The sequence below is a fragment of the Delphinus delphis genome, chromosome 4 (genome assembly GCF_949987515.2).
Source record: "Delphinus delphis chromosome 4, mDelDel1.2, whole genome shotgun sequence".
Classification (NCBI taxonomy): Eukaryota; Metazoa; Chordata; class Mammalia; order Artiodactyla; family Delphinidae; genus Delphinus; species Delphinus delphis.
This window is the reverse complement of record NC_082686.1, coordinates 128,511,811-128,525,788: the sequence shown is the minus strand read 5'-3', so window position 1 is coordinate 128,525,788 and position 13,978 is coordinate 128,511,811. Positions and strand designations below refer to the sequence as shown.

At 37.1% G+C, this 13,978-nt stretch overlaps 1 protein-coding gene, 1 long non-coding RNA gene and 1 pseudogene across 2 annotated transcripts in view; 2 read left to right on the top strand and 1 right to left on the bottom strand.

The window, feature by feature from the left end:
• Positions 1 to 13,978, top strand: part of LOC132424311 (uncharacterized) — a 233,791-nt gene that overhangs the window by 68,853 nt on the left and 150,960 nt on the right. The gene's annotated exons all lie outside the window — the stretch shown is intronic.
• The window catches only part of LOC132423905 (arginine/serine-rich coiled-coil protein 2-like), a 39,026-nt gene that overhangs the window by 17,814 nt on the left and 7,234 nt on the right, over positions 1 to 13,978 (top strand). The gene's annotated exons all lie outside the window — the stretch shown is intronic.
• LOC132425205 (U6 spliceosomal RNA) lies at positions 7,759 to 7,856 on the bottom strand (annotated as a pseudogene).

Genomic DNA, 13,978 nt, shown 5'->3' with positions numbered 1-13,978 from the left:
TGAGGAATATCAACACCATGGTTACTATCATCAAGTATGAATAAGTCATACTTTCCAAACTCAGGAGTATAAGAAATATAATATTCTTTCTTTTCTAAAGCTCCACTTAATTTTTTAACTTCAATTGCCTCTTTTATCTGACTGGCAGGGGGAGAGAGGAACAAAACTCAGACTATAACCTTAATGTTGCAAGGTGTCCTTCACTCTCATTTATCTACAAATCTGTGATATTCGCAATGCTTAGGTGGCTGGGGTGCAGGGAGTCCATTCAGCCATTGGTTATCCATAGGTCCTTGGTTACTCTGCCCCAATCTTCTTGTTATTCACCCCATCCTTGGTTACCCTGCTCCATCATTGGTTAAATTAACTCATAAAGACCTTCACATACCTCAGTTCCCTGCCATTTCTGTGCCACTACTGGGGGCATAGGCATTTTGCCAAAGTTGCCTGTGGTCCTACCTGTCCTAACACATACCCAATCACTCCTCTCTCAAGTCAGGTTACTTTCTGTTGGCATTGAACCAAAGGGCACCAGACATGTTTGGTCTGAAGAGCCATCCAACTCTTATATCTCACCCCTCCTTTTTCCCACTCCAACTCTACCATATTTTTTCAGATAACCACTAATCCTCTTAAAAGTTGTTCTAGAGTCATAGACAGCATAATCTCCTGAATGGTTTTGGCTGTGCTCCAGGTGCAAAGAAGACATAAGTTGGCAACCTGCTTGAAATGGAGGTGGGGGAGGGGAGGGGAAGTTAGGAAGAAAAACAACAAATTAACATCATGAAATATTATTTAGCTTCATGTTTATTTTTTAGATATCAGATAGTCCAATAAGAAGCATGATTTGTGTTTGCCTAAATCATTGTCATTACTCAAGCATCACTGGGCTGACAATCCAATGACTTACTTCCCTTTCAAATGCCAACGTTAAAGATACTTTAAAACACTTAAGTAGGTGGTTGTTACTGATCGCAATAAGCATTCTGCTGTAGATTGAAACATATGATGAGATTCAAAAGAGAAGAAAGAAAAAACTTACTGCAGGATTCCTCCAGGATTTACTGTTTTCATGCAACTTGGAGGTCTCTGGTAATGATGAATTTATGATCCATATTACATATTTTAAAATAATCTGTAGCTCCCTGAATACATTTAATCTCAAACATATTTCCTTTCGGTTATATGACAGAAAAAAATTTCAGAATCTTTTTGTTGAGTTTACATCTTATGCTTCAGGATGTTTTGGCTGGGTGACTTGATATTTGAGGAATTTTTTCTGTGAAACAGCCTGTTGAATCTTAAAGTGAAAAAATGAATAAAGGATGCCATTCTCGCTCCCCTAGAATCCACCAAAATGGGATTTGATTAATTTTCTTTGTTAATTTTACCTATTTCCTGAAGTTGTCTTTTTTAGTGAAAGCTCTACTCCAGTTAAGAGCTTCGTATCTATTGAGAATGTGAAATCTTACTCAGATATACAAAAAGATACGTTCAAGAATGTTCGCCAAAATTGTTTACAGTAATAAAGAGTTGAAAATAACTTAAATGTCATCTTGAAGAAGAGACAAATAAAATGTTATATGACAGTGATAGAATACAAGTTAACATAATTAGCAAAACCTATCTATCATGAATAAATTCCAAAATATAAGTTTGAGTTATAAGTTAAGCTAAGTGAGATGCAACATGATGCCATTTATGCAAATTACAAATACCATACTATTTATGGACATATACATGAGTGTGTATACATGTGTATATATGTATTTATAAATATACATTATGTATTATATATGTGTGTTATACACATGTACACATTTGTGAGATATATATCACACACATATAGACACATTATATATGTATAATAACTAATTATATATACACATATATGTGATATATATCACATAATAATACACAATGTATATTTTATATAAGCATATATACAGATATATACATTATATATGTATACATATATATATGTGTGTATATATATGTAGAAGAACCCATAATAAAAGCATTTATCTGTGGAGAGAAAAGATCAAAATTAGACTAGGAATGTGAGCCTAAGGGGAAATTAATAAAAATTAAATTAAATATGGGCAATGCATAGACTCCTTCAAGTCAGATGTCAAATTCAAATGTCACCTTTCTCAATGAGGCTTACTTTGTCCACTCCAACTCCTGATGCCCTTAATTTGCTTTCATTACTCTTTTCTCATATCATCTAATATGATGATCAATTAGAATCTTGGCAGAAAGCAAAATATCTCCGATGACAGAAACAAAATATCTCAAGAGACTAATGAAAGGACTGATTGAGGAATTGTGGTCAAGGTTAAGGGAACTGATAAGGAATAATGAGACACCTAGAGACCTGAAGAAGGGGCAGAGGGAAACAGTGGTTTATTGGAATCCAGAGAGAGTTAGAGCCTTGCAAGAGGAAGACACCCAAGAGGAGGTGTAGCTGGGCAGGGACACAGCTTTTGCCAGAAATGCAGCCCAAAGTAGGGAGGAAGTAGGGAAGAAGTAACCTGACATACACCTCACGTTGGCCCAACTCAACCAGAAGCCACCTGGCAAGGGAGCCTGGGTGCTGTTCATAGGGCAGAGAATGGATTTGGGGAGGAGTGGGGAAAACAGAATAACCAGGATATGTCATGTAAAAATATTTAATAAATAGAAAATAAATGAATAAATTTATAATAAAATGTGTTTATATTATACATTTTTTATTTATTATCTGTCTCTCCCTGCTAGAATATAAGTTCCAAGAGTCAAGGACCATTGTTTTATTCACTGAAGTATTCCAAGTGCCTAGAGAGTACCAGGTATAAATAGTTCATCGATAAATAATTGTTAAATGAATGGTATGCCACTAATTAAGGAATATGTTTAATATACTTCTTGGAACCTGAGATAGAATAAGAAAAGATGATTCGTTTTGGATGAATTAGACATCAGAAAATAGTGATTTTTATAATTATGGGGAAATTTGTATGCATTGAATCAATTAATTTTTATATTTTATAGTTAGATGCAGCACAAATGGAGTTAATAAATTACCTTAAGATTCCAGACTAATGTATCTGTACCTAAATCTTAGAGATATGTGAAAGGCTGAGCTTCCTGCTTATCCAGATCCTGTCTTCTGCAGACAACCCTATGTAAAGAATAGGCATTGGAGCAAGTCCTTGTCAATGATTTCAGCGATCATAGTGACTAAATCCAAATGAAAGGTTATGCTGCAGGAAAACACTTCAGAATGATTCCTCCATATCTTGAGGTCGGCTAACAATATCCCATCAGTTCACTGGCCACCCCTCATTTCCCTTCCTTTTTTAGCTAGTCAGCGTTCATCTCTAGTAATCTTCCAAGTTCTTAGGAAGTGTTAACGACCAAGAATTATTTTAGAGGATTGCCTCTTATGAAAAATGTTCCTGACATGAATTCCTGTCCCAAGGGCAGATGATGTCCAAACCCCTTATAATACGTCCTTGATGTTTACTGTTCTAAACACTCAGAGAATCAGATTATGCTACTGGAAGAATCAGATTATGCTACTGGAAGCATGGCTTTACGTACTTAATATTACAATGAAGTATTTTGCCTAGCACCTTAATAAACTAAACTGCATGAGGCCTTAATGAGGTGAAGTGTGTCCGGTGACTTTCAACTCTGGTCTTGAAAGCTTTTAAGTACTAAAGTAATTTGCATATTGTCTCATCCACCCATATCTGAATAGTTTATTGAGTAACAGTATAATTTTAGATTGCCCGGAAAATATGTCAACTTAATCGTTAGGGAAAGGCGATGGGATTGCTGTCTGTGGTGGTTTTTTATAGACGGTCTTAGAATTCTTTGACAGTCCTCCCGTTGAGAGATGGAGGCTCTGTCTCTCCCTTTGGTCCTGTGTTCTGTGACTGTTTGACAAATAGAGGACAGCATAAGTGACACTGTGCCAGCTTCTGGCTCCAAAGACTTAGGAAACTGGTAGCTCCTACTACCTGAGTTCTGGGCTAGTAGTGGCTCTGCACACGCAGCCACCCTCCTCTGAGGAAGCCTACCAGTCACATGGGAGAGGCCACGTGCACACATTCTAGCTGACAACCCTAGCTAAGGTCCTGGCCAACAGCCAGCATCAACCCCCAGACATATGGGTGAATGAGACTTTGAATGATTCCAGCCCCCAGCCATTGAGTCATTCTAACCTTTCAGCCACCAGAGCTGGCAGTGCATGAGCTCTGACCAAATTGAAGACTCATGAGCAACATGAGTAATTGTTGTTTCTGTCCAACGAGTTTGGGGTAGTTTGCTCCACAGCAATAGATAATCAGAGCACTATTCCAGCTTCTCGATGGCTACAGAAATCTTACTCAGCATATCTCCCACTTGTGGATATCGGAAATTTAAGTTAGAAAAGTTTTGCTCTGTGTCCTTCAGTATACAAGCTGAAAGAAGCTGTAAATTTCAGGTTTGGTTAATCGAAGCATTTTGTGAATTAACATACTTAAGATAAAATAAGAACAAAATTATCTAAAATGCTTTTCTGAACCATTGAGCTGGTCTAAAGAGAATCTAAGGAATTTTAAGGATCCATATTTTCAGCCATTCTAAAACCATCTTCCTCCTTTCTCAGAGAGAAACCTTTCATTCACTCAGCTCCCTCCACACCCACCTTGGCCTGCATAGACTGCCACTTTAATAACCATCTGGTTTTCTTCAAGTACCATCACCATATTTTCTTTCTTCACATCCCACCTCTAAAAAGTATGTTTATCTTATATCCATACAGTGCTGTCTGCTTTGTTCGTTACCAGTCAGTACTCATTTCTGGCTTGATGCCAAAGTTGATTAGCTAAAATCATTTAATTTAGTAAAGATTGTTCATTATCAGGAAGACTAGGTTTTACTAGCATGTTGACATTAGAATCTCAAGTATTTATTTAGGTTAAGTATTTGCTGTCTGGCTTTTCTGTATTTACTTCTTTTCCTCTCTGTTTGTAGCTTTCCTGGACTTACAGAAACCAAGAAAATTAAAATAAGGGCCTAATTAATGAAAGCAGATCAAACCATCAAGGTGTATAATTTGTTATGACAAGTTCTAACCTCTTTTGTACACAAAATTCTAAAAGATGAAAGGGAACTAGCAAACATTTCAGTTTTCAGCTAAGTACTTACTGTCCTTGTAAGAAAAATTGAATATGTGAGTCTATACTGAATTATTTTCATTCTTTTTTTTAACATCTTTATTGGAATATAATTGCCTTACAATGGTGTGTTAGTTTCTGCTTTATTACAAAGTGAATCAGTTATACATATACATATGTTCCTATATCTCTTCCTTCTTGCGTCTCCCTCCCTCCCACCCTCCCTATCCCACCCCTCTAGGTGGTCACAAACCACCTAGCTGATCTCCCTGTGCTATGCGGCTGCTCTCCACTAGCTATCTATTTTACTTTTGGTAGTGTATCTATGTCCATGCCACTCTCTCACTTTGTCACAGCTTACCCTTCCCCCTCCCCATATCCTCAAGTCCATTCTCTAGTAGGTTTGTGTCTTTATTCCCATCATACCCCTAAGTTCTTCATGACCTTTTATTTATTTATTTATTTTCTTAGATTCCATATGTATGTGTTAGCGTACGGTATTTTTTTTTCTTTTTCTGACTTACTTCACTCTGTATGACAGACTCTAGGTCCATCCACCTCACTACAAATAACTCAATTTCGCTTCTTTTTATGGCTGAGTAATATTCCATTGTATATATGTGCCACATCTTTATCCATTCACCCGTTGATGGACACTTCGGTTGCTTCCATGTCCTGGCTATTGTAAATAGAGCTGCAATGAACATTTTGGTATATGACTCTTTGAATTATGGTTTTCTCAGGGTATATGCCCAGTAGTGGGATTGCTGGGTCATATGGTAGTATCTTTACATTTTAATTTTTATTTTATTTTTAAAATTTATTTATTGAAGTATAGTTTGATTTACAACATTGTGTTAATTTCTGCTATGCAGCAAAATGATTCAGTTATACATAGATATATTCTTTTCCATTATGGTTTATTACACAATACTGAATATAGTTCCCTGTGCTATACAGTAGGACCTTGTTGTTTATCCATTCTGTATATGCTAGTTTGCATCTGCTAATCCCAGACTCCCAATTCATCCCTCCCCACCCTCCATTCCAGCAACCACAAGTCTGTTCTCTGTATCTGTGAGTCTGTTTCTGCTTCATAGATAAGTTCATTTGTGTCATATTTTAGACTCCGCATATAAGTGATATCATATGGTATTTGTATTTATCTGGCTTACTTCTCTTAGTATGATAATTTCTAGGTCCATCCATGTTGTTGCAAATGGCATTATTTCATTCTTTATTATGGCTGGATAGTATTCCTTTGTGTGTGTGTGTGTGTGTGTGTGTGTGTGTGTGTGTGTGTGTGTGTATGTATATATATATATATATACACCACATCATTGTGCATTTATCTGATGATGAACATTTAGGTTGTTTCCACATCTTCGGTATTGTGAATAGTGCTGCTATGAACGTAGGGGGTGCATGTTTCATTTCAAATTATAGTTTTGTCCAGATATATGCTCAGGAGTGGGATTGCAGGATCATATAGTAACTCTATTTTTAGTTTTTTGAAGAACCTCCATGATGTTTTCCATAGTGGCTGCACCAATTTACATTCCCACCAACGGTGTAAGAGGGTTCCCTTCTCTCCAAACCGTCTTCAGCATTTGTTATTTGTAGATTTTTTATTTTTTTAATATCTTTATTAGAGTATAATTGCTTTACAATGGTGTGTCAGTTTCTGCTTTATAACAAAGTGAATCAGTTATACATATGTCCCCATATCTCTTCCCTCTTGTATCTCCCTCCCTCCCACCCTCCCTATCCCACCCCTCTAGGTGGTCACAAAGCACCTAGCTGATCTCCCTGTGCTATGCAGCTGCTTCCCACTAGCTATCTATTTTACATTTGGTAGTGTATATATCTCCATGCCACTCTCTCACTTTGTCCCAACTTACCCTTCCCCCTCTCCATATCTTCAAGTCCATTCTCTAGTAGGTCTGCATCTTTATTCCCGTCTTGACCCTAGGTTTTTCTGATCATTTTCTTTTATTTTTTAATTATTTTATTTTATTTATTTTTTTTTTTGTAGACTTTCAATGATGGCCATTCTGAGTGGCGTGAGGTGGTACCTCATTGTAGTTTTGATTTGCATTTCTCTAATAATTAACAATGATGAGTATCTTTTCATGTGCCTATTGGCCATCTGTATATCTTCTTTGGAGAAATGTCTATTTAGGTCTTCTGCCCATTTTTTGATTGGGTTATTTTTTGTTGTTGTTGTTATTGAGTTGTATGAGCTGTTTGTATATTTTGGAAATTAAGCCCTTATCAATCGCATCATTTGCAAATATTTTCTCCCAGTCCGTAAGTTGTCTTTTTGTTTTGTTTATGGTTTCCTTTGCTGTGCAAAAGCTTATAAGTTTGATTAGGTCCCATTTGTTTATTTTTGCTTTTATTTCTATTGCCTTGGGAGACTGACCTAAGAAAACATTGGTACGATTTATGTCCAAGAATGTTTTGCCTATGTTCTCTTCTAGGAGTTTTATGGTGTCATGTCTTAAATTTGTCTTTAAGCCGTTTTGAGTTTATTTTTGTGCATGGTATGAGGGTTTGTTCTAACTTCATTGATATACGTGTGGCTGTTCCAACTTTCCCAACACCAAAAAATATGGAATGCTTCACAAATTTGTGTGTCGTCCTCGCGCAGGGGCCATTCTTCTCTGTATCGTTCCAATTTTAGTGTATGTGCTGCGAAAGCAAGCATGGTATTTATATGTTTAGATGTTTGTAACGGGTTAGTTAATTTAAAAACATATCAATTTAAGTCAATTATATAAATAATTTGCATGCTATATTCTTTTCTAAAATTTTGTTTACTCCTTTTTAAAAAATCCAAAAACATATTTTAGAAAGTCCAAACAATAAAAAAGCATGATTTTAACAGAAAAAGTTCTTCTGATGCACTAATTCCCACCTACCCCATGGAATACTTTCCAGTTTGTAATTCTTATTCCTACCTGGTGCCCAGGAAAACACCTGCCGAATTTGGTCTTCACTGTGGGAAATTTCATGAATCATTTTTACATCACTCCTTTGACATTTCCTAATAAAACAGACATGAAAATTAGAATCAATCTAAAGAAGTTTATTTTAGAATTACATACTTTGTAATCCATAAAGCTAAGTGTCATCTCCGAAGGCGGAATTGAATCTTGTGTCTTTCCTAATGTAAAAGTCAACAGAATGATTTTTTTCAGATTTGTTTTGCAGTAAGCTTGAAAATATTTTAAAATATAAATTATGTCTTCATATTCATTATCTTAAATTGTCTAAAAAATTTATTTCAAAGAAATGAGCACAATTTTACACCATAAAATGGGGCCGCAAAAATTTAAGCAAATTTAACCAAAAATATGTAAATAAAAAGTAGAAATGACAAGAATCCAGAGCTTCATTGCTCTCCTAAGACTGCACTGCTGAGCTGACAGCGATTAAGTAAAAGTTATCATTGGACAATTCAGGTAACTGCAGTGTAAATAACATTGCTCCCATTCTGTCTGTTGTAATTAAATGCTGCTTGTGATTCACAGAGAAAAACCTGTGCCCTATTGAACTCTTTTTCCCAAAGAAATAAGAGACAAATTGAAGGATCACCTAAATTCACATTTTGTCACAAATAACTTCCGTTGTAATTTAACCCATAACCTTATATTTCAGGTTTTCCAATAGGTGATATAAAAAAGAAAAAAAAATTTACCAGAATGACATTTTTATCACAACTGAAACTTCATGTGATTCCTATAATCTTATCAGCTCTTAGAGCATCTCTTAAAGGAACAGAGGCCTTATTCTTGGTTGAGTGTACACCATCTTGCAGGAGAAAACACTGGACTGTGGTGTATTGTACTTGTTTGCTTAGCAGACTTTTATCAAGTACCTATTATATGATAGGCACTGTTATAGGCACTGAGGATACAGCAGGGAACAGACTAGATCTAGCCTCAGCTGTCATGGAGCTTATATCCCAGTGAAGGGAAGCAGAGAGAGCAGGAGTCCCCAACCCCCAGACCTTGGACTGGTACTGGTCTGCAGCCTGTTAGGAACCGGGAAGCACAGCAGGAGGTGAGCAGCAGGTGAGCAAGCGAAGCTTCATCTGCCGCTCCCCATGGCTCGCATTACCACCTGAACCATCCTCCCGCCCTCCCGTCCGTGGAAAAATTGTCTTCCATGAAAGCGGCCCCTGGTGCCAAAAAGGTTGGGGACCGTTGAGATAGTGGACATCCAAATCAACAAACATGATAATCATAGATAGTAAGATAATTATGGATATGAATAAATATGGATAGTCAGAAAATAGAGTGATGACATAGGGTGCGCAGGACTTGGATGTGGATGTATTGGGGAAGACGTCTCTGGAAGTGAAAGCAGAACAGTGTTCTGGAGGAGGGTGAGCCCCAGCCCTGAAAAGAGTCGTGGGGAGCACGCAGGCAGAGCTAATCCAGACCTTATGTTGGACACACGAATGTTCCGTAATCATCACAGAGTCCACATCTTTAAATTTGAGTGTGTTGTTTTTCTTTCTATTTTCCAGAAACTAGTTTTCTTTGCCAACTATCCCATTTTCTGTCATCAAGCCTATAATTCACTTATAGAGAACAGAAGGAGCTGATCAATATACTGATGGCAGCCACACTTCCCTGGTTTGCTGGTTAGCTCAGGGGTAAATTCAGTTACTGAAAATTAACTTTCCCTAGCAAAAAAGTGTAAAGGAACTACAGAGAAAATTGTTGGTAGAATAGACTTTCTGGCTACTGTTATAGAAGGAACTGATCAGGTTGGGACTCAAGAGAAAGATAATCTAAATCAGACAGAATTAGGATGTCAAAAGAAGATTAGGTTATTAACAAAGACCATGCAATAAGGTGTTTTAGAATAATCTTATACTGGCACAAAAACAGAAACATAGATCAGTGGAGCAGGATAGAAAGCCCAGAGATAAGCCCACGCATCTATGGTCAACTAATCCATGACAAAGGAGGCAAGAATATACAATGGAGAAAAGACAGTCTCTTCAATAAGTGGTGCTGGGAAAACTGGACAGCTACATGTAAAAGAATGAAATTAGAACACTCCCTAACACCATACACAAAAATAAACTCCAAATGGATTAGAGACCTAAATGTAAGACTGGACACTATAAAACTCTTAGAGGAAAACATAGGAAGAACCTCTTTGACGTAAGTCACAGCAAGATCTTTTTTGAACCACCTCCTAGAGTAATGGAAATAAAAACAAAAATAAACAAATGGGACCCGATGAAACTTAAAAGCTTTTGCAAAGCAAAGGAAACTACAATCAAGATGAAAAGACAACCCTCAGAATGGGAGAAGATATTTGCAAATGAATCAATGGACAAAGGATCTATCTCCAAAATGTAGAAACAGCTCATGCAGCTCAATATTAAAAAAACAACAGCCCAATCAAAAAATGGGCAGAAGACCTAAATAGATGTTTCCCCAAAGAAGACATACAGATGGCCAAGAAGCACATGAAAAGCTGCTCAACATCACTAATTATTAGAGAAATGCAAATCAAAACTACAATGAGGTGCTTCCCGGGTGGCGCAGTGGTTGAGAGTCTGCCTGCCGATTCAGGGGACATGGGTTCGTGCCCCGGTCCGGGAAGATCCCACATGCCGCAGAGTGGCTGGGCCCATGAGCCATGGCTGCTGAGCCTGTGCATCCGGAGCCTGTGCTCCGCAGCGGGAGAGGCCACAACAGAAAGAGACAAAAAAAAAAAAAAAAAAAACTACAATGAGGTTTTACCTCACGCCAATTAGAATGGGCATCATCAGAAAATCAACAGACAACAAATGCTGGAGAGGGTGTGGAGAAAAGGGAACCCTCTTCTACTGTTGGTGGGAATGTACATTGATACAGCCACTATGGAGGACAGTATGGAGGTTCCTTAAAAAACTAAAAATAGAATTACCATATGACCCAGCAATCCCACTACTGGGCATATACCCAGAGAAAACCATAATTCAAAAAGACACAGGCACCCCAATGTTCACTGCAGCACTGTTTACAATAGCCAGGTCATGGAAGAAACCTAAATGCCCATCAACAGAGGAATGGATAAAGAAGATGTGGTACATATATACAATGGAATATTACTCAGCCATAAAAAGGAACGAAATTGGGTCACTTGTAGAGACGTGGATGGATCTAGAGACTCATACAGAGTGAAGTAAGTCAGAAAAGGAAAAACAAATATCGTATATTAACGCATATATGTGGAACCTAGAAAAATGGTACAGATGAACCGGTTTGCAGGGCAGCAGTAGAGACACAGATGTAGAGAACAAACGTATGGACACCAAGGGGAGAAGTGACAGGGGAGGGGTGGTGGTGGGATGAACTGGGAGATTGGGATTGACATATATACACTAATATGTATAAAATAGATAACTAATAAGAAAAACAAAAAAAAGAATAATCTTAGACCCATAATACAAGTTAAGCTGTCATATATATTTCTAGTTATATTTACAGGTATTATGTGAAATCAATAATTGCTAAATTAATATACAAATGAAATTGTCCATTAAGAAACCTGTACGCAGTTCATACATGGTGTTGATTTAGGTTTTATTCTTGTTTTTTTTTAAATTTATTTTCTTTATTTCATATAAAGTGTAAGTCATATCTTAAAGCTTGATGATAACAATTCAATTTAAAAATTTTAGATTGATTCGGTACTGTTGTGAGCCCAATATTCCATGGATCCCACCATCCATGATGCTAATTTTGACCCTCTGCTTAAGTTATGAAATTCTGAATGTAATCTGTGTGATTTCTAAGGAATTTTTAAAAATCTAATTCTTCATCAATCATACACCTGATGATTTTAATACCAATTGTTAATTCTTGCCTGACCCAGTATTTTCATCAGCGTTTGTGAAAGTTTTGCTTCTAATATATTATTCCTTCTACATATATTAGTTGTCCTTTTCGTCCTTCCTTTCACAAATAGTCTCTTTCATCATCTCTCCCTAGAATTACAAAGCAGCATCGTTTCTTCTAGGGAACCTTCCTAGGCCACCAGGTTGGGTAAGTGTCCCGTATCTAAACTCTCTTAGCCCTCTGCACAAAGCCCTTTACTAGTCCCTTACCAAAGCGTATCAAGATAAGGCTGCAAGCACTTCAAAGGCAGGGCCAGAGTATTATCATTCATTGTGTGTATAATGTTCCTGACGCCTTGTGGGAGCTTAGTACATGATAACCTGAAACAAACTACTTTCACTCAGCTAGCAATGCAGTCTCTGTTTCTACGTTCTGAAGAGAAATATGTGTTCACTGAGACTCCCTAGAAGAAAACTTGGAAGAATTCCTTTAAAACCATGGAGTGGGGAAGACCTGTATGAAGTATGGCTCAAAATTCAGAAGACAGGAAAGAAAAGATCGATGGGTTTTATACCACACACACACACACACACACACACACACACACACACACACACACACACTAACTTTTACATTACAATAAATGGGAAGCAGCTGCATAGCACAGGGAGATCAACTCTGTGCTTTTTTTTTTTTCACATCTTTATTGGGGTATAATTGCTTTACAATGGTGTGTTAGTTTCTGCTTTATAACAAAGTAAATCAGCTATACATATACATATGTTCCCATATCTCTTCCCTCTTGCGTCTCCCTCCCTCCCACCCTCCCTATCCCATCCCTCCAGGCGGTCACAAAGCACTGAGCTGATCTCCCTTTGTGACCACCTAGAGGGGTGGGATAGGGAGGGTGGGAGGGAGACACAGAACCACTTACATAAATTACAGCACATCCACACAATGGACTATTATGCAACCACAAGAGAGAGTGATGAGGACCTCTAGTGACTGATACCGGATGATCTCCAGGATAGACTGCTAATGAAAAGAGTAGGGTGTGAGTATAAAGAGTATAAGAGGGAGGAAAGGACTATATATATTCATATTTTCTTGTGTTAAAGAATCATGCAAGGACAAACAGGAAGCTAATAGAATCATTACCTAGAATGAGTAGAGGAAAGAATGAGAAGAAAAGGCAGTGACAGAGGCAGGTTTCTCTGTATGTACTTTATTGTTTTGACTTGTGAATCATTCATGTAAATGTCACTATTAAAAATTATTTGTTAAAAAAGCACTGCCTTTCCAAAAAGAACAGGGCTATGAATATTAGTTTTGTGTATACACCTTCTATTTATTTTTATTCAGATAAGATTACAGTTATATATGCAGAAATAAATGTCACAATATATGAGTGTGCAAAGAAGAGAGCTTGATATAGTGGGAAAAGCATAATTTTAGAACCAGAGAGATCAGGATTCAAATTATAGCTCTACCGTATAATTAGGGATTTGATCTTGGTTTCATTCACTTATTTTCTTCTTCTTTAAAATGACGCTAATAACGCCAGCCTTCTAAAGCTCTTGTAAGGGTCAATTGAAAGAAGGTGTGTAAGAGTCCTAGTACATCATCTAGCTCACCATTCACACAGCTAACAGATGCAGGGTCTGGAATTTGACCAAGATGTCTGCTTTTTAGAAGCTCTCTTCCTTGCGTACACTCACATACTGTGACGGTTCTGAATCAAGAATAATTCTCTTCCCTTCTGGTCATCCTAACCACTCCTTGGAAATTTAGCCAAGATCTTACTTCATGAAGATTTCTTTTCTAGGGATTCTATTTCATTTATGGTTAGTACTATGAACTTTATGAGTTTCATGTTTTATATATTCATTTTTTGTCTCCTAAGAGCCCTAGATTTTAAAAATTCTTTCCTGCATTTTAAAACAATAACTAAGCACATAATAAATGCTCAGTAAAATT